Source organism: Bubalus kerabau, chromosome 14 (genome assembly GCF_029407905.1).
Source record: "Bubalus kerabau isolate K-KA32 ecotype Philippines breed swamp buffalo chromosome 14, PCC_UOA_SB_1v2, whole genome shotgun sequence".
Classification (NCBI taxonomy): Eukaryota; Metazoa; Chordata; class Mammalia; order Artiodactyla; family Bovidae; genus Bubalus; species Bubalus kerabau.
In genome coordinates this window covers 9,171,979-9,193,904 of record NC_073637.1, presented here as the reverse complement: position 1 = coordinate 9,193,904, position 21,926 = coordinate 9,171,979, and the positions used below count along the sequence as shown (strand labels likewise).

General features: G+C 41.2%; 2 long non-coding RNA genes across 2 annotated transcripts in view; one reads left to right on the top strand and one right to left on the bottom strand.

The window, feature by feature from the left end:
* Window positions 1–21,456, bottom strand: part of LOC129626564 (uncharacterized) — a 38,257-nt gene extending 16,801 nt beyond the window's left edge. The window contains exon 1 of the long non-coding RNA XR_008702039.1: window positions 270–21,456. This is a non-coding gene — a long non-coding RNA (uncharacterized LOC129626564). The remainder of the gene's footprint in view (window positions 1–269) is intronic.
* On the top strand, window positions 7,538–9,759 carry LOC129626565 (uncharacterized). The gene is made up of 3 exons (XR_008702040.1): window positions 7,538–7,671; window positions 9,123–9,171; window positions 9,647–9,759. It is a non-coding gene; the product is annotated as an uncharacterized LOC129626565 (long non-coding RNA).
* Window positions 21,457–21,926: the final 470 nt, after the last annotated feature.

Genomic DNA, 21,926 nt, shown 5'->3' with positions numbered 1-21,926 from the left:
CCAGACATATCGCTACACGCGAAACACAAGTGGATGTCATACGTCTCACTGTGCATGTCTTAATGTCAAAGCTGTTTCAATCTTCAGAGATGATCCATGTACATCTATCGAGTTTTAAATACTGTTTTCAATTTTTCAAACTTTTCTAATAATAAATCTACTTAAAGCTCTATTTGAGAAAAAGAATCCTCTTCTAAGAACAAGAGGTATGAATGACTCTCCCAGTCATTATCTTCCATACAGTCTGCTTACATTGTGTCCCTACTCACCTGCTCAGTCAAATCTTTGCACTTCCACTGATGTACTGGCTGTGTGACTTTAAGTTTCTTTACTCAGAACCAGTTTTTCAATCTGCAAAACTAGAAAATACTATGTGAAATTAAAAAACAAAAAACAAAAAACTCTCACAGAATGGTTGTGAAGTTTAAACAAAATTATGTGAGTATAAAAGCATATCTGAAATAATAAAGCACTGTACAGATGCTGACTGCAGTCTCAGGTTTGCACCTACATTTTCTTGCAAACCTTCCTCCCGAGTATGCATCGAAAAGACAGGACAACCATGAGGCTCATGGTCTGTGGGAACACAACAGGGTTCTACAGAATTCTCTTTGATGTGACATTCACTGGCCTGGGCAAAAAATAAAAACAAAAGAGCACCAACAACAGTGGCCTCTTTTTCACACCAAACAGGCTAACTGGGCCCACCCATCAGCCATCATAAGGACAATAATACTATAAACAATACCCTAAGTTTTCACTTTTAGGTTAGGAAAGACTTCCTAAAGGTATAAAAGAGAAGCCTGATTTTAATTATATTTTTCATGTCTACTGGACTGGTCAGCCCGTGGCTAACCTGAATGCTACTAAATGGGAACAGCACCCACAGAAGCACCGAAATGTATCCTGTGGGAGTGAAGACAGAGGCGACGCCCCTGACTGGCTTTCTGTGAGCCCACCTCTGCTTCTGAGTAGCAGCACCTCTGGCTGAGCTGCTCAGGCCCCTGGATCATAAACCCACCAGCAGCCCTGGGACCCTCACCCACGGCGGGACGCTCTGCAGCGGGCTGCTATCGTAGCTGTGCAGGTGGCAGGGCACCTCCTCGCCCGCGCGCAGACTTGAGAGTCCCATTACTCAGTGGAGTCCTGGCCATCCCAAAGGTGGACGGCCCTGACCAGCACCTCTCAACACACCTGTGACCTGTGAGAGGCAAACGTAGGACCTGTTCTGGGGAAGCCCCGGCCTAGTGAGCTCAGGGCATGAGAGGCTGCTTCAGGCACTGATCTAGGTGTGGGGGGAGCAGTGAATAAAGTACCTATTTCCATGGAGCACCACCTCTGAAGCAGGCTACAAGGCTACATGAAGCATGTTAGGCATTTAAATATGAGCGCAAGCAAGGAGGGGCCAAAGGAGACTTTTAAGACATGAGATTAGATCACTGTTTAAGAACCATCAGACTGCTGCTGATAGGGATGATGACCTGGGGAAGTGGGAAGGATAAGGAACCAGCTGTTAAGACTGCTGCCACAGTCCAGACAAGTCATGAAGGCCTGTTTCATGATGATGAAAAGAAATAAGTAAAAGGTATAGACATGAGATTGACTTGTAAGTAAAAACCTTCATTGTCTCTTGGAGGCTATGTAACAGATGTTAATTGGTTCACTGATAAATCTTGAATGTTTTTGCTTTTTCTTTTGAAATTTTTGGCTGAATCTCTGGTATTTGTTTTCAGAAAATGTTCTTTTGTTTTTTCCTCTCCCTTAAAAGCAGAGAAAGATATAAATTCCAGGGAAAGATACTAGCTACCAAGATTCTAGTTCATTTTGGTCTGATTCTAGTTTTATAAAGCCTAGTACTGAGTTGTTGGTTGTGTCTTCTGGAAAGAGGAGTTTGACAGTTTAAAAAAAAAAAAAGGCATGAACATTAAAGAGGGAAAAAAACAGCCATTATCTAATTAATGGAAGGAAGTAGTACATGGCGACAGAACAACTTAAAATTCAAGTCAAGGCCAGTGAGCTATTTGAGATGAAAGTCTGAGGATGAAATGACAGATTCCATTAAAGGTTCAAAAGGAAGACAGTGTGACAAAGTACAGTCAGGGGACGGAAGGAATAACAGCAACAGAATTACCATCGTCCTCACTGTATTCCCAACAGACCTTACGGGCATGAAACCAAAAAGTGCTCCAGGCTGGGAAGCAGATGTAGGTAGGGAACTGAAAAGGGTGTTCAAACAGCCGTCAATCTGAGGCAACAAAAGGAAGTGAAGAGCACTCGAGTCCAAGGGGGTCAATCGGGATGTCGCGGGGGAAACGTGTGCAATTTCTCATGAGAAAAATAATAAAGACCTCAACAACCCAATGCTGCCATTCTCAGCTGGGAGCACACAAGCACCTCCACGCTGCCGGAATGACGGGCACGGCGACGCAGACAGCACGCGCGGGCACGCAAGCCTCTCGTCCATCTTCTGCGACGATCGCACACACAGTCTCCTTCTCTCGCTGGGACAAAGGGATCACGTGCGCCCCTGACAGCACCACTCTGAACGTCTACAACTCCAACCACAGAGCACTCATCGTTTTATAAATATTTTCTGGAGTCGTCTTCTAATAGCCTGCTCTTAGGAAGGAAGGACTAGATGATAATTAAGAGCCTGAGCTTTACAGTCAGAAGTAGGCCAAGCATTTAACCTGGTGACTTGACTTGTCTATGGCTACTCTCCCATCTGTAAAATTAGATTTTAAAACACCTATCTGGCAAGGGTTTTCATAAGGGCTGAATAAGCTTACGTAACATTCATCAATGCTGAGCTCTGCAGCAGGTGTAAAATTAGTAAGCAATAAACGGGAGACAAAACGGAGGGGAAAATATTTTTTTACCTCCACTTAGCGTTCTTTTCCTCCTCTCAACACACAGCTTTCCCCATTTTAAATCCTTTACATTTCATTTTTGGAAATCTTATTTATTCTCTCAGGCCCGGTTCAAATGCCAAACTCTCTAGGAAAACTGGCCACTTAAAATGTATGGCAGAAAAGCATCAACTATTATTGATGGTAAAAAATCTTACTCATGTTCTAAGTGCTTCACATATATTAACTCATTTAATTCTCCTAGCACCCTGTGAGGGAAGTACTAGTATTATCCCCGTTTTGGAAAGAAGGAGTGGGAGACAGAAAGCAGTCTGCCCAGAGCAACACAGGAGCTCGGGGACTGGGCTTTGGACCCCGAAGCCCGGCTCCAGAGGCGGCTCTCCCCTGCACTACGTGCTGCCGCTGTCACCCGAGGAGGAGTCATCACTGCAGAGACCTTCAGAGCTGACAGCATTAGAGCTGCTATACCTGGAGACTTTTTTTTCTGTACAAGCTAAAATCATTCACTACGAACAGCTTATTCCAGTCATTAAAAATAGCCCTATAGCTCAGTTTCTCAATGTGCACAAAATAAAGGAGGACAAACTACTATTCATTCACAATTTGGTTTTATGGTTTTTTAGGCTGCTACAGTGGTTTAATCACTAAGTCACATCTGACTCTTGTGACCCCATGGACTACAGCCCATCAGGCTCCTCTGTCCATGGGATTTTCCAGGCAAGAATACTAGAGGGGGTTGCCATTTCCGTCTCCAGGGGATCTTCCCAATCAAGGGATCGAACTCGGGTCTCCTTCACTGCAGGCAGATTCTTAACCATCTGAGCTACCCAATTCGAGTTCCATTTTTCTCAGTGCACACATCTAAAATTCTAGTTCCCATCTAGGGGACTAGGACCATAATGGAGGAGATGGATAATAGAGATGGATCATTTTATCCACATATGGAAAATGCCGTATCACCTACTACATTGGACTGTCAAAAATGGCTGTCATCTAACAGCTGGTGCAAATACAACATAGTCATCAGGAGTTGATTAATACCCTCGACAACATATACCATATTTGCAGGTTTTGATTTTATACACACACACACACACACACACACACACACAAATACACACGTATGATGGCAAAGATACTTTTTGTAGATAAAAGATATTGATACTACTCTTCACACTAAGGCAGGCTCAGGGGTATTTTTTTGTTTTCAGTTTTTTTGTCCAAGCTGTGTGGCATATGGGATCCTAGTTCCCTGACCAGGGATCAAACCTGCGCCCCGCTGCAGTGGAAGCACAGAGTCTCAACCACTGGACTGCCAAGGAAGTCCTGGCTCAGGAGAATGAAACTGAATCTTACCAAAAATAAAGACAAATAAGAACCTTCTTTGTGTGGGAGACAAAAAGCTAATATCTTCCCTTTTAAATCAAACTTTCTAACACAGAATCAGAGCCAAGAATAAAACATACCCGCCCAAGGGACAATGTTTAGCTTTTACAGAAAATTATAAGCTCTTGAATGAGAAAGGCTTAACAGGAAACTACTGTTTCTTCACAATCAGAGAAGTGCTGCTTTCTCTACCTGTTCTCTGAGTGCATTTCTGGAGCCTTATTTTAAGATAGAGAACATGGTGTAAGATGACAATGAACTCATGTGCTAGTTTTCTTAGGAATGGCCACTCTCCCCACATAAAACACAGCAAAAAGGCAAACGAGCCAGAGTAAACCAAAAAAAAGAAAGTCATTGTTTCTGTTTAAGAATTTTTCAAAAATAAAGAACAAAATCTGCATCACTTGAGAGAGGAACTACATCAAGTTCAACTATTCTTAAATTAGTCTCTAAATGGGTTTCTATTTAAAATAAGACAAGCTGTCACTTACCACTGGCTGTGGGTCCATATTGAGGCCTCAGGCTTCTCAAGTGGCAGGGGCAGAGGAGGGCTGTATCAAGACAAGTCTTACTGGTCAGATATGGACTGGTCAGACACAGCCTGACCTCGGAACTCACTACATTTAGCCCAGGGCTATGGATGGGAGGCAAGAAACCAGAAGGTCAAACAGCTAAGGCAATATAATGCACACTGTATTAAAAGGTGGGCCGAAGCACTTCCAGCTCTGCAGGTGAACAGAGTCTGAACCTGGGGTCACACTTCACAGACGAGGCCATCATAACAGGCTACGCTCCCACAGGCTAAGTTTGCCTTCATTGTGCCGTGTGACTTGTATGGCAACTGCTTGTTTACTTGTCTGTTTCCCTATTTCCCCACTACGGAATGGCTGTCTGATTCATTCCAGTATCCTTAGTCCAGGGATAAGTGTAAAATAGCATAGGTATAAAATAAACGAGCCACAGAGAAGGCGGCAGCAAACATAAAGAAAACTGATGTCTGCGTCTTTACTGGCTCCATATTTTGCCTCAAGAATCTCTCACCTTAGATCAGGGGAGGATAACATAAACCAGGCTTATTTTATTTTTTTTATGTTTATGTAATGCGAACCATTTAACCTCTTTGGATGCAAGCTGTCTCTTCTATAAAAGGAAGGAATCGAGACCAACAAATTCTTAAGTTCACTGGTTCCATGATTCTATGAGGGAATCATATTCTAGTAATAAAGATTTGTTGATATTAATATTTGCCAAATGCTTCCATGTGGTCAATAATTATGCTGATATCTGACACCAAGGTTGAGCTTTGACTGCGATGCCAGTCAATTGCCACATGAGCTTGAAAGGGAAAAAAAATCCCCAAAACACTATTTTTGAAAATACATGCAAGTATATAATAAATCTTAGTAAAATTGGGGAGATATAAAACAGAATTTGCTTTAGACAATACACACTTGGCTTTGACAGGGTCTGGCTGGGATCTTTATATCGGGGAAAACATGTAGTTTAATGTTTCTGAGGCAACTGGAAATCCAAGTCACAATGAAATATGCAGCAAGCTGGTGCCTCAGGGCTGGGCTCATGTCCCCACAGGCCCAGGGCAACGATGCCCCCTGATCAGGTCACTTCCCTTCCTAGAACCCGTCCAAGGCCTCCCCCTGTGCTTGGTGTGGAACGCGCGTCTCCTCTCTGACTCCCTCGCTCCCCTGTACCAGCTCTTGGGGCTCCTCTCTCTTGCTCCCATCTGCCAATCCTTCCCACTGCAGAGGCTTTGCACTCTCTGCCACACCAGTTGTTATACGGCCCTTCACATGCCTGGTTCCTTCACACCCTCCTCAGACGGGGTCTTGACTCCAACATCATCTCCGCAGAGAGGTCTTCCCGGCCTGACCACTTTGACGGGGCTGCCCCCCTCCCCGGCCCACGTCACTGCATCTGCCCCGCTGCTCTTCACAGTTCTTATCACGACTTGAAATGATATCCTCGGCTCGTTCCTTTTCTTGCTTATTGTCCGCCTGTCCTGTCAGAGCCTGCCAGGTTGAACCTTTATGAGAGCAGGAACCTTGCTCATCCTTTTAACTCCTATAGTTCTAGAGCATGGAACAGTGTCTGCAAGCTTTTGGTGGAGAATCTGATAAACTTCTGGCAAAATTCATTCTAAAAAATGCAAATAGAAGTATCAAACATTTGCTGAATAAAATGCTAATAGTAATGGGAGCTATTATGTTTAAAAGCACGATTCCAGCCTCTTCACACAAAACTGCTCACTTAACTTCACAATGGCTTGATGAAAATCGATGTTATTATTCCATTTTACAGATGAGGACCTGAAGCTCAAAAAGTGAATCACAAAGAGAATGGCATAAAGGTGATGACTAAAATATGAGCTTGAATCTTCTCTCCCAAATTTTGTTTCCTTTCTGGGTATCAGTGCCTCTGCTCTGAAATTTTCTAGGTTCTAGACTCTAAATCCACCTACATTTTTAATCTTTAAAATATTTAAGAAGTGTTATAGTCCTATGATTAAAAAAAATAAAAAGGATGACTCAAATAAGGTAAGACAAGATTATTAAAATGAACTTGCCATTCCTGTCAAGATGATTCCAATAAACAAGAGAAGTGAGAAGTAATGACATTATGAAGTGTCTAAAATAATTCCTATTTTTAAAGGATATGTCTAAAAAGATGGAAGGTAATCCTAAACTAGAATGAAAAAACTGACACTTATCTGTTTAAGAGTAGTATAAAGGTGGCCAGTTAAAAAAAACAACAGGGAACTCTCAGGCAGTCCAGTTCTCTGCGCTTTCACTGCAGAGGCTCAGGTTCAATTCCTGGTCGAGGATCTAAGATTCCACAGGTTGTGTGGCACGGCCAAAAAATAAATTTAAAAAAATTAAAAAAAACAAAAAACAAAAAAGAAAACACCAACAGCATGCTAGTGAGCTAGCAACAACCGGAAATTGAATTTAAAAAAATATGAATAAAAAATTTATAACAGCATTAAAAATATGAAATATTTAGGGACTGTAGTGGTTAAATTTTGTGTCAGCCTGGCTGACACGAAGCTAGGCTTCGTGCCCAGGTGTTTGGTCAAACACTAGTTTAGGGGTTGCTGTGAAAGTATTCCACAGACGTGATTACCATGTACAACTAGCTGATGTTATATGTAAAGGAGATTGCCTTCCACAATGTGGGTGGGCCACATCTAATCAGTTGAAGGTCTTCAAAGCAAAACACTGCTGCTTCCTGGGGAAGAAGGGATTCTGTGTCAAGACAGGGACAGAAATCTTGCCTGAACTCCCAGACTCCGGGCCCGTCCTATAGATGCTGGACTCAGGACTGCAATAGCAACTCCCCCGCCAGCTGCAGCCTGCGGGCCCATCCCATGGATTTTGGACTTGCCAGCCCCCGCAACCCTGTGAGCCAATTTCTTACAATAAACCTCTCTTGCTTTCTCAACCTCTTCTTCCCTGTCTCCCCCCTCCCCCCATATTATTCAGCCACTTCACTCTTAGGAATTTACCCAAGAGAAATGAGGACATATGTCCATACAAAGGTATGTTCATGGATGTTCACAGCAGCTTTATTTGTAAAAGTCAAAAACTAGAATCACCACCCCGCTCATCAAGACGTGAACGGATACACAGATAATAGTATGTATCCATCCAATAGAATATTTCTTAGCTGAAAAAGGAATAAACTATTAATATACACTACAAAATGGATACATCTCAAAATAATCATGCTGAGTGAAAGAAGTTAAATTAAAAAAGAGTGCATCCTGTATTCTAGGACATGCTGACTAAACTAAAGAAAAAGAAAATAAACAGTAGTTGCCTGGGTAATAAAGGCAGGGAGGTTACCAAGGGGGACTAAAAACACTGAGGGGTGACAAATACGCTCAGTGTCTTGACTACAGGTATGGTTTTATGGGTAAGCACTATGTCAAAGCTTATCAAATTATACACTTTGGATATGTGCAGTTAACTGTATAACAATTATATCTCAATACAGTTTTGTTTTTTTTTAAGGTATTTGTCATAAGTGTTAAAAATTTTTAAACTTAAAAATGCCTTCCTTGGGAAGTCCCTGGCAGTCCAGGTGTTAGGACTTTGTGCTTTCAGTCCTGTGGCCCAGGGTTTGATCCCTGGCTGGGGATCTAAGATCCTGAGGTGGGGTGAGGTGGGGGAAGCCTTCCCAACAAGAAAGAACAACAAAGGCTATCTCCTGACTTGGGGCCAATTATCAACAGATAACCTAAGGAACAGTTTCTATCTTGAGTCAGCCTTCTTAAATAAGAATGATCTTTAATCTGAGAAAGGTAAATAAGGATTAAGGGTGGGGGGCAGGGTAAAAAAAGAATGAAAGAAAAAAATCAAAGCTGAAGATAGGAAGGAGATGGGAACAGAAGAAGGAACTGCTTTAAATTCATATTTATAGATTGAGAAAAATTACACCATAAAACATTAAATATATCTGAAAATTGGGTAATTTCCAAGGAATCACAAATAAGTGCCATGAGAATGGAAGTAGAATCCATGCAAAATCCTAGAACGATTTGTAACAACCTGACTAATAAGGAACTGGCTTCTGAAACACGGTGTGTTCATGGTCCTCAGCCCTTGCTCCCTCTCCCTTCTCGGCCCTCCTCCTGGGTTCTGGCCCCCCGTCCCTTACACACTCGTGCCCTCTCGACCCGTCCCTTACACACTCACGCCCTCTCAATCCTCGTTCCACTTCTCCTCTCACGCCACAACAGCGGCTGCAACCTTCTAAGGGGAATCATTAATTCTCTTTGATAATCTGGTGAAAGCTACAGCTCAGAACAAGGTATATTTACAGAAAATTTTCCATGTAATTTTTTCAAAGGTTTCAAGAGCTCCCCTGAATCCTGGCCATGCATCCGTCAGCTTCTCAGGTAAGGAAATTCCTCACAGAATCCCAGCCTGGGCTTCATTTTTAAATGAAAACCCATGCAAAACCAGGTACAGGAGGCTGTGGCAATGGAAAATCTGAATGCTGACAAATAGAATTCCAACAGGACCAAGGATCTCATGATACTTTCATGGGTATGTTGGGGAAATAGTTCAACTAGGCAGGTTCTTAGGTTACCTAGTGAATGCTAACTAGTAAGACTTAGGAAGGAAATTTCTAGTGATTATTCTATCAAAGCCCATCCTCTTGAACATTTGTTTTTAAAAAGGTGATTTGAACCAAAACAGAGAAAGCATGCTTATCAAATTTTGGATAGAAGTTGTGACCGTGAGTAGCTGGACCTTAGACTCTGAATTTAAAACATATTGACTGATTCAGCCTAGAGATGAAGCAGTCAGGAAAGATCCTCAGCTTCAAAGCCCTTTCCATTCACGTACTCTCCTCTTCCTCAACTACAGTAACTGATGGAAATTTACTGCACCCGCCAAGACTGCACATTCCTTGAGAACAAGGCTTGTCTTCTTTATCATCAGCCAGCACCTCGGATGTCAGTACCACAGTCATGATGCTATGCCAACAAACAGCTCCAAGATCACGGTGCCTCCAACACAAGGGCTCACTTCTCAGTTCCATTCCATGTCAACCGTGAACTGGCTTCAGCTCTGCTCCATCATTCAGGAATTCTGTCTGAAGCTCCATCGTTCTGGGACCAGCCCCAACTAAGGCAGGCTGGTTCCATGACAGAAGGAAGAGAGCCACTGGCAGAACTGCAAAGCAGAACCTACAACATCTGCTCAAACATGGGACATGCCATCTACTTTAACGTTTTATCCGTCTAGGAAAGCCAAGTGTCCAAACCTGATGTCAATAGAGTGGGAAATACAATCCTCTGACAGAGAGGACCCTAGGAGAGAGGCAACACATACTGTGGACGATCCCACAGTCCACCACAGCGCCCTCTGAAGGAGAAGGTGCGCAGGAGCCGGCAGCAACTATTTACACGCAAGCCACAAACACCACAGGGCAGAGGCTGTCTCGCTCACAAACACACCAGCCCCACGCGGAGCGCTAAATGCTAAGTGAACAGTGGTTAAGATGAACAGGGGATCTGGAACCAAAACCCCTGTGACCAAGTACTACACCTGCCAATAACTGACCTAGCAGAAAGCCACTTTCCTCTTCTGATTCTGGGATGGTTGCTGTAAAGATTAAATAAAAATATATGAGAGAGCACCATGAAAATTGTGCTTTTTTATACAAATGCTGTATCTCTAGATAGTCAAATTAAGATAAAATTTGATTTTAAAAAATTCACTTAAACGTTCAGGGTAATGTAATTAATCATATCCTGCATTTATTTTCAAAGCATCAACTTGCAAGTAAAGAATGAGAAAAACTAGACTTCAAGCAGTCCACATGAAAAAGAGACAACGTTTTAGTTGACCATAAGCTAAATATGATCAAAGGATAATGCTGCCGCCAAAAAATGTGATACAAATTTCAGGCTGTATTAACAGAAGCACAGTACCCAGATAATAGCTTCATTGTCTTCAGCAATGGGCAGTCCACATCTGAGGCCGTCAGTCAGTTTTGGCCACTGTATTTTGAGAGGTTATTGACAAAAAGACTTTGTCATGAGTTTAGCAATGTGCACGGAGAAAGGTCTGTAAACCATGTCATGTGCATATGGTTTGAGAATTAGGGCTTTTTTCCCCCCTTATTGTGGCAGAAAACCTCAAGCAGGATTTAACAGTCATTTTCAATCATTTTAAGAGTTACTGTGTGTAAGAAGAGTTAAGTTTCATGTATATAGTAACCTAGACAGCCAAAGACAAGTAAGTGAAACTTAAGAGGGGAAACAAATCAAGTTCAATAAGAAGTTATTTCTAACACTCAGAACCCTAAAACAAGGAAGGGTGGATGACAGCACAGAGATGTTCTTGAGGTGATCCAACTGGGCGGAAGTCGCACAAATCTTACTCATTCCACTAGGTAACCTAACAGTTTTGAGGCATTTGAAAACGTCCAAACAGTATTTCTCCTTCCTGATTAAATAATACTATCAAAACTACCAACAACAAAGAACAAAAACTGAGATAAGAAGTAAAACAAGAAGTTCTTTGGCCTGACAAATACAGAAAGGCATGCTGTTGAAGGAAATGAAATTTCAAGGCTAGATAACATTTAAACATGGACACAGAGTCTAGGTCTGCACGGAAGAAATATGTTTAGTCAAAACTGTATTTGTTCTAGAAGTTGGTTTTTCTTGTATGACCTAACTCATCAATTGCACAAAGGTGCAAAGGATTCGACAGTTCCTACAAAGGCCCTTGAACAAAAATTTGCTAATGCTTAACTAGTGTTACCGACTGATTTGTATTTGTATAAGGATTCAAACTTCCCAAGGCGAACAATCACACAGGATGCCACTGGCATTTAAAATGGTCCCTCATTAATGTCTTATTTTGTTTCCTTAATCTGTTCAAAACCCAGCACTTGTACAATCTCATTCCCAGCTTTCAACTTTCAAGTACTCTGGTCTCTCTAATAGGTCATAAGTAGTAAAGATAAGTGCTCAACGTATCTTTATATCTTGGCCCCTCACCTTCAAATCACTCACAGTCAGCTCAAAATTATTTGTTAAATTTCTTTCTTTTTAATGAAATATTAAAAAAAAAAACTAATGAGCTTTTCATTATATTTTAATTGTTACACAAGAAACGCAGTCACACTAGGCTGTAAGGATACACTGGATATTATATTCTTGTTACAGTGAGAAGTGAATAACCACTCTTTACTGAGTATCTTGGAAACAGAGCTCTCTTTCCTTGGAAGTGTTCTTTGTATCATAAAAGGGCACACTGGACAGGATTTCGAGGCACACAGGATTTTCAGGGTATTGACACAAGTTACTAACATCCCATTTCCTGTCCTCACTACAGGTACATGTGTGAACACTGAACTTAAAAAATAGGTTCACTGACTTATTAAATTTGTATGTGCCTTTCTGGAATATATGTGTTAGTTGCTCAGTGGTGTTCTACTCTCTGCGACCCCATGGACTGTAGCCCACCAGGCTCCTCTGTCCACAGGCTTCCCTAGTGGCTCAGATGGTAAATGAATCTGCCTGCTACGCATGAGACCTGGGTTTGATTCCTGGGTCAGGAGATCGCCTGGAGAAGGGAATGGCTATCCTATGCAATATTCCTGCCTGGAGAATTCCATGGACAGAGGAACAGGCTACAGCCAAAGGGGTCACAAAGAGTCAGACACAACTGAGCAACTAACACCAGTATGCATATATAAAGTCGGATTTTTTAAAAATCTATTCTTCCAAGACAAAAAAGTCAGGGAAAGTGTAAAGGAAAAAAGTTGCATACCTATCCTCTACCAAGAAGGATGAAAGTTTAGGACTTACTTGGTACAGGTTAAGGCTGGTTTAGGAACCTGTCACTGGATTTCCTACACTTGATGCTCCTCCCCCTCCTCTCTTGTCAGCACCGTCAGGAACCACACAGGTCATGGGAACAAAATGCTCTGCTGCAGAAATCAGAAGAACAGTTTCATATCTCACGTCAACCAGAGGACAGAAACAGCCTATACTCCACTGGGAAACAGGAGAATGAGGCAGGAAGGAGATAGTGAAAGTCGCTCAGTCTTGTCTGACTCTTTGTGAGCCCATGGACTATACAGTCCATGGAATTCTCTAGGCCAGAATACTGGAGTGGTGGTAGCCTTTTCCTTCTCCAGGGGATCTTCTCAACCCAGGGATCGAACCCAGGTCTCCGGCATTGCAGGCAGATTCTTTACCAGCTGAGCCACAAGGGAAGGCCATAAGGAGATAGAACAGCAACTAACTAAAAGTGCTATTTTTATTTTAGATACTCATGTATTAAAGAAATTGTCTTTAAATGATGGAAATATGTACAATTTAAAAAACTGCTTAAGAAGCTGCTAGAAATTATGTGTTGAATGTTTTCTGTGTATTGGGCATTCTTCTAACTGCTCGATATACATTAACTTGTGTTCACCCTTCATCACAGCCATATAAGGCAGTATGACTGAAATCCTCATTTTACAGATTAGAAAAAGGAGCCACAGATTAGACAGCTTGCACAAGATCACAAAGCTAGGAAAGGGACTGAGATTCAGGCAGGACAGCTCCAGGCTCACTCTTACGGATAGGTTTCAGTATGTTAGGGGCTTCCCAAGTAGTGGTAAGAACCCACCTGCCAATGGAGGAGAAGCAGGTTTGATTACTGGGCCAGAAAGATCCCCTGAAGGAAATGGCAACCCACACCAGTATTCTTTCCTGAGAAATTCCATGGACAGAGGAACCTGGTGGGCTACATCCATGGGGTCACAAAGAGTCGGACACGACTCAGTGACTGAGTGCGCACACACATGCACAACACTATGTTAAATTTTGACATCTGAAGGTCTTTTTGAATCTATTAGCATTAGTCACATAGAAAGAAACTTTTTCAAGACTGTACGGAATTATTAAAATGCTTCCACAACCAGCTTGCAGGATTAGATGACTGAAGCGAATACATTACTTCATTTAAATCACTGGTACCTAATCTAATCTAACTTTCCATTTAATGTATCTTTTGGCTTTGTTATACTTCCTGGTAAGTGCATCTGGGTACTTCTTACACACTTAGCATTGTGCCCGACAAAATGTCACTAAGAGTACTCTTGCACAGACTAGATCTGTGATGTTACTCACATGAGTACGCATTAAAGTAATTCTTCTACTTCTCAAGTCCTGAATGCAATTATTCAACAGACATTAGAATACTTAATGAACACCAAGCAGTATGGATATGAAGATAAATTAGATGGTTTCTGATCTTGAGGAAAGCCACAGTTACAAAATAATGAAACAAGTGCTTTGGTGGAGCAATGACCAAGGCTCCAAGGAAAGAGAGTTCCTCAGCATGACGAGAATGAGGATGGCTCCACGTGTTAAGGCATGGAGATGGAAAAGAGCATTGCCTTCTTAGGGAATATCAAGCAATTTAAGTAGCACTACAATGCAAGGTTTCCAAGGAAAGCAAGGGAAACAGTGATAAGAGATGAAGGATGAAGCTGGAGCTAGATAAATAAGTTGTGTAAGTCATAATAAAGACTCAAGCATTCCAAGGGTTTAAGCAGGACACTGATAAGACCAAACATGCTAACAAAAGTGGCTATCACACTTTCTATTTTAAACAATGGTACCCCGATTTCATGAAATCTTATGCAAACGTCCACATTTAAAACTGAGCAACATAAAACTGCGCTGATTGAAACTGGAATGAATATGCTTAGAATGAACCCTTTATAGAATATAGCTTCAAAACCACTGCTTTTCAGAAGAATTAAATAGCCACACAGATGTGTTTTATTTACTTCATGCCTCTCTTTCCCAATGTGAATCTAACGTCTCAGGTGCCAGGATTCATTCTTAGAGTTTCTCTTCAATCATAGAATCTGAGGTTACATAGCCTCAGATATGCATATGACACCACCCTAATGGCAGAAAGTGATGAGGAACTAAAGAGCCTCTTGATGAAGGTGAAAGAGGAGAGTAAAAAAGCTAGCTTAAAATTCAACATTCAAAACACAAAAATCATGGCATCCGGTACCATCACTTCACGGCAAATAGATGAGAAACAATGGAAACAGTGACACACTTTATTTTCTTGGGCTCCAAAATCACTGCAGACAGTGACTACAGCCATGAAATTAGAAAACGCTTGGGGAAAAAAGCTATGACCAACCTAGACAGCATATTAAAAAGCAGAGACATTACTTTGCTGACCATCATCCATATAGTCAAAGCTATGGTTTTTCCCGTAGTCATGTATGGATGTGAGAGCTAGACAGTAAAAAAGGCTGACATCAAAAAAGAATTGATGCCTTCAAACTGTGGTGCTAGAGAAGACTCTTGAGAGTCCTTTGGACAGCAAGAAGATCAAAGCAGTCAATCCTAAAGGAAATCAACCCTGAATATTCATTGGAAAGACTGATGCTGAAGCTGAGGCTCCAACACTTATGGATACCTGATGTGACAAGTTGACTCATTAGCAAAGACCCTGATGCTGGGAAAGACTAAAGGCAGGAGAAGGGGATGATACACAACGAGATGGTTGGATGGCATCACCAACTCAACGGACATGAGTTTGGGCAAACTGGCATGCTGCGACCGCCATGCTGGGGTTGCAAAGAGTAGGACACTACTGAGCAACTGAACAACAACATTAGGCCTTCAAAAGTCAATGGCAAAGTTATAATATAGGAAAAGGAAGATAAAAATGATCAGCTTTTTCATTTATGAGTTAAACTATAATGTAAGTGACTATCCTTTTTAACCTCAAAGTTAGAACTTATGGGTGGACAAATACTAGTGTATTTATGGCCACAGGATATTGAAAACTGGTACAGTTTTGGAAAATATAGGATATATGATTGTAATTGGTATAATGTAATTTTTTAAAGACTGGTACACTTGTTTTCTTAGTAGTGACTTTGTATCTGAAAATGCTTCCCCATCCATCACTTGAGAATCTGTTCTCCCACCTTTTAAAATGTGGAGCTCCAAGTGAGATCTCTGAAAATGATCTTCAGTGAAACTGCTTATCTTTCTCATGGCCATCTAAAATGTCCCCAGCAATAACATGTAAAACTGACTAATGATATGTATATGCCTCTCCTAGCAATTCAGTACTCCTGATTCTTCACAGTGCGATATGCTCATTAGAAAAGCAAGATTACCATCCTACAGAAAAGGTATATAGTGATTAATTTAACATGTTTTATATCAAAATAATTATATTCGCTTTACACAATTTAATCAAATCCCTACAATCCTCTCTACCCTCTCCTTCCCCACTGTGGGGAACATAACCACTTAAACAGTCTCGAGAATTTTTAAGGTATCATCCCCTTTATAAATAGAGTGATTAAAAACAAATGTTCAAAACAACATTTAACACATGTTAAAAGAAAGTTAAAGAATCACCTCACTTTTCTCTATAGGATATGACACTGGGAAGAAACCAACAACCATCCTCTATCTATCTATCGAGCATTAAAAGTTCCCTCCTAGCACCTGGCTCAAAGCCAACCAGTGACAATTAGTAAAAGGAGGAAGAGGGGACGGAAGTTCAGGATACCAATTAACTCTTCCATAAATCATTCGACCAACATGTACAGCACAGTCACTTCGAGCATACGTAAGATATAGTCCTTAAACAGAAATATAAACGTCTTTATAAGATAAACACCCTCTCCATATGATAAACTCAGTCCAAAATCTAGCATTCAATGCGCCATTTCTGGGCACACTCAACACTCCCTAAATTTGCAAAAATAGCCAACTATTCTGCTATAAATTTGTTTGGGATGAAGATAATTCTCTTTGTTATAGTAAAATAAATGTTACCGCATGCACTTTAGGGAAACAGTTTAATAAATTACTCACTTATATGTCTTTCAAATATAAAAGCCGGAGAATTTGCAATCATTAAGAACAAAATAACTTAAAAAAAAAAAAAACAATAGCTTTTTACAAATGAAAACATACCTGAAAGTAATCCTACAAAAAGGTACAAAAAATCCTCACATGTAACTAACAATCAAAACAACACCCAATCTCAAACACCTTATCTCAAACATTTAACTATATATTCAAGTAGAAAGTTTCAGAGTAAAATTTCCATCTCTTTCCCACTTAAGGGAAGTGTTTTGAAAACTATCCCACAGACAAAATAGATATTTTTTTAGAAACTGTACAACTACTACGTTGATTTCAACAATACATCAAATAAACTTAGAATAGATGCTAATAGTTAGGAATATTAAATTATATACAGCATTTAATTGTTCCTGTATTAATACAAAGAAGTTCATAAATTATCTTAAGATAAATCTGTATTTTTCCCAAGTTTGTGAAAACTGCAAAAACCCTTCTATATAGACTAACTTCTGATTAAACAACATTCAATAACAGATTCAAACAATCTTCCAGATGGAGGAGCTGGGAGAAAATAGAGGACAGTTTTTACAAAAGAACGTTGATGCTAAAGATAAGATGATCCAACACTAAAACCTGTGTGACCAGAGGCTTCCCCGGTGATTAGGACTCCCAGCTGTCACTGCGGGGGGCACAGGTTCAATCCCAGGCTAGGGAACTGAGATTCCACATGCCACGTGGTGTTCGAACAAAAAATCAAAATAAAAAACCCAGTGTAACGGAAGTATGCAAAATATAAACACGGAACAGTAAAACCCTTTAAGGAGAATGAGTAAAATGCAATTTATGGGATCATCTATGACTATAAATCTGAACTCAGCCTTTCTTATTTTTAAAATTTTTTCTCCAAATTTCTGCAGATTACAAGGTCTAAAAACTTTAAAAACTCCTATAGACTTAAACATCTTTATTATGGAGAAGGCAATGGCACCCCACTCCAGTACTCTTGCCTGGTAATATTTTATACTTAAGAAGTCTACCAAATATTTAAGAACCCAGTTTTATGTAAAATATGTTCCACTGATTGCATTTTTACAGAAAAGAAAAATTAAATGACATTTTAAAAGTGACATTGGGTTAAATAATGACACTAATAACATAAATCAGCCTTAAGTCTCAATTAAAATTTCTGATCATTACCCCTATTCTCATAGATCTTGGCACAAATATTTTTAAAATGCAGTAGTCTACTTATTTTTTTGCATGTACTTAAATTTTTTTTTAATTACATGCCCTCAATTATGATAAACCCAAGTAATGAAATTTTTACCTATGTTCTAAATTAGCAATCCTTGAGACAGTCCTTTGATATTAAAAAAGCAAAACAAAACTTGAAAACATTTATTTTAACATCACAATTTCAATCTTCATTTTTATTCATTTGTTCAGGAGAGGAACTAAGAGCCTATACTAAAAAATTAATGGCATCATTCAAGCTGTTCCCTTAATTTTTATAATATTCAATTATGCTAAGAGCAATAAAACTGTGCCCATTATCCCAAAGTTGGGCTCTCAATCTATATTCAGCATGAAAATAGTTTCCTGCTTTCTGTCTAATGCACAAGAACAAGACAAAAAACTATTAAAATGCTCAAAAGATACTCCAACAACACTTATATACTCAGTGCTTAGCTCTTAACCTTCAAATCCCTTCTCTAGGAATAAGATTTCTCTAAAGCTGGGGAGGAAGGGTGAGACTCTTACACAGCCAGGCATGAACAGCATAAAACAAATTTGATTAATTATCCTTAATTAAGTTTGTGTCCAGTTCCTCCCTTTCCCCTTTATCCCAACATAAAGTCTGAGCTAACCCATAAGCAAGTTCTACTCATATTAACTCACATTCCTTTTTTTTTTTTTTAAATGTCATCAAAGCCAAAAGATTTTGGAATGAAAACTCCCCAAGGACTTCATTCAATATCTCCTGGGATTCCAAATAAAACCCAACTGCACTAACAAAAAGAGAGAGAGGAAAAAAAAGCTCCCTTGAAAGTTCCAAGAGTATGCAGTTGTTCTTTTATCAAAATAGATTTTTCACAAGTGACCCAAATAGAATTACAGGTTAGGAAAATCAAACCTTTAATTCTGAAGAATAATTTGCACCTAGAGAAAAATCCCAGGTAATGGTTTTCACTGCATGTGGACTTTAGACCAAATCTATTTATTTGGATTTTGCTGAAGTCTGGGTATAACCACTTGTTGGCCTTTGCTGCGGGACCACCGTCCTAGTGAGAGTATCTTACAACAAGCTGCTTTGATACCTTAGTAACTGAACAACCTTGGGTAGGGTTCCAGACAAACTCGACCATAAAATTTTGGCATTTTAATTAGGTTTCAATGTACTCTGTAAACAGTACAGCACAAATCAGATGGCAATTTTTCCATTCAGTTAAAACCTTACTTAATAAGCAGCATATAAGTGGCACAACTTTGAATTCAGGAAACCCATAAATGTTAACTTTGCCCCAAAACACTTTAGGGAAAGGGACAATTCAAGGAACACACTGATAAATCTTAACATTATGTCAAAAATCTGTTCTTAAATTGTATGACAACTGACTTTTCAAAAATCAAATCACATTTGGTAAATAACATATAAAAGGGATAATTATTTGAAGGCACCCTTTAGGGAATCCTTTTTGTAAAATTTAGAATTTTCATATAACATAAGTAACCACTACTTGTTTTGTAATCTTACACTTGTAAATACCAAATTTCTTAAAGTTGAGCACAACTGCTTAAATTCTTCCCAGCGTTACTGCGCTTCTCTCTCTTTCCCAAGTTTTAAAAATGTCACCTAAAAAACCAGCTGTTCATCTGTAGTAGAATATACAACACTAGAAAAGTCAAAAAAGAAATTAAGTGATTCTTTAAAATGTGAAATAAAAATGTATGGACTCCCAAAGACAAGTCAATGAACTATTTTGGCAATGATCACAATAAATGCCTGATTAAAATGAAATTTTTTTGAAAAATCAAGAAACTCGTATCTCAAATCACTTTCCCATGTGCCTTTGTCACCTGGAGGAAACTATTCAAGAACTGTTTATCTCTATGAACACATGACCTCCACGATGGCACCAAGGTCAACGAGACTTACAGGAGGGGGGATATGCTGATTAAGTACTGATTTGCCCAGTTCTACAGCTCCCTTTAGACACAGAGAAGGGAGGGAGACAAACAAAAATTTATTTATATAGTACAGGAAATGATGTTCTAAATCGTAACATTTAAGTACCCCATTACAGGACTGTATACAGACATATGTCAGCAACTGCCATAGGAATAAGGCCTAAAAGGGGCATCAGAGCACAGAACCAGGTACAAAAATAGCTGCAGAGAAAGAATTAAGATGGTACACTGAAAAATCCTCCCTCACATCTTGTACTGAAAACCTTTGGTATCCTGGCTACGGCTACCAGGACTTAATTTCAAAGTGAGAGTTCTCTTTTCATAGAACTTTTTGAAAATGATGAATAACTAAACATCCATAAACAACCAAAGCAGCACCCACGTATTAGAAATGCTTAGGTAAGGAGAAAAGTTTGTATAACATATGCGGAGCCTGCCAATTAACATGAAATTCACCAGGTGTCCGGGCGTTCCTGATTCTTTACCAAAGACATTTCCTCAACGGTCACAATCCTGCACCTTTCACAAACCAGAAGTTTTCTTGGATGAGATTTAAACTCTAAAATCTTCCCAATTACCCACTTGGTAATCATCTGTTTAAGCTAGACTTCCACTCAAAAAAGTCTTTATCATGTGAAATTACTATAATGGAAATTTCCAAACAACTTTCCAACATGAAAAGAAATTATGTTACAGCTAGCACCTGATCTTTCGAAAAGTGTGTGGAGAGCAACTCAACTATGGATGATTCGTTCCAACGTCTGGTAAATAGGCTGCATGCATTACAACAGCGGAAAATTAAAGAGGGAAAAAGAAATGAGCAGAAGCAGTGGTTATTCGCAATCAGCAGAGGACTGCACTGATAGCTCGCTTCCAAGTTCCTTTCAGGGAAGCTCCTGATTGGTGGGTGGCACGGGGTCAATGTGATTACTTAACCCTGGCAGTTATAACTAAACTCCACTTTGATGGGCTCCAAAGCTTATTACCAAAAAAAAAAAAAAAAAAGACGGCTGCTGGAGCATATCAAGTACTTCGGTGTCCTGCCTCTCTGTTTTTCTCGCAGAACCCGGAGCCTGACACCTGAAACTCATCAGACAAACACCATGTCGTTTCAGGGCTTTAGGGTTTCATATTTATTATTTTTAAAGTCCACTGGGCATCGATTCAGTTGGGTGGTGGTGATGGTGTGAAAGATTAACCCATTTCCTGCACATACACACACAGGGAAGAACTCCTGACCATTCAAGCAGTTCCCTCTCTCCCAAGAAACTTCTTTTTTTTTTTTTTTTAACATTTAGTCCTAAAATAACCATCAGCAACAAACATCCAACACTGGCATGGCAACGTCCACGCCTCATACCCTAATGCTACCCACAGGCAGCAGGTCTGTTCGTCTCCGGTCCCTATGCAGGGGTGGGGGGGGGGAGGGGGTCCCCCTCTCCCTTTAGTCCGGTCCAGCCAGGCTTCGCCCGAGTTTTGCTGTAAAGATCTTCCACTTTCGCTGCCCCGGGGGCAAAAAGCAAGGCGCCTCGTCCCCAGGACGGAGTTTCTCCCAACTGCCCGACAAACATTTCCTGAGAGCTCAGCGGACCCCCCGCCCCGCGCGCACCTGGCCCGGCCCCTCGCCCCCTTCCCACACTTCACCCCCCGAGAGGGGCCCACCTGCCCTCCCGCCGCCGGTCCCCACGGCCGGGTCGCCCGACCGACTCCCGCCCGGCGGCTGCACTCCCCCAGCCCCGAGCGCCCGGCGCTCCGCGGCCGACTCCGAAGGGCAGGGACGCCAAACGGGCTCCCCCCCGCAGCCCCCCAACCCCGTGAGAGAGACGCCGACCCTGCGACGCCCCCCAGAGGCCGGGGACCGCGCGCCTGTCAGTACCCCCGGAAGGGGTCAGGCAGCGGGCTGAGCCCGCCGGCTGCCCGGGCGGCTTCTGACACCCGCTCTCCCCGCCGCCCGCCCCCCACCGCACTCACCTGGCGGGCTCCGGCCGAGGGACCAGCCGAGGGGGTCGGGGGGGTCTTGGCGCGGAGGCCGCGGGGCCTCCCACCCGCCCGCGCCCGCTACAGCCGGCGCGCGCCCGGGGCCC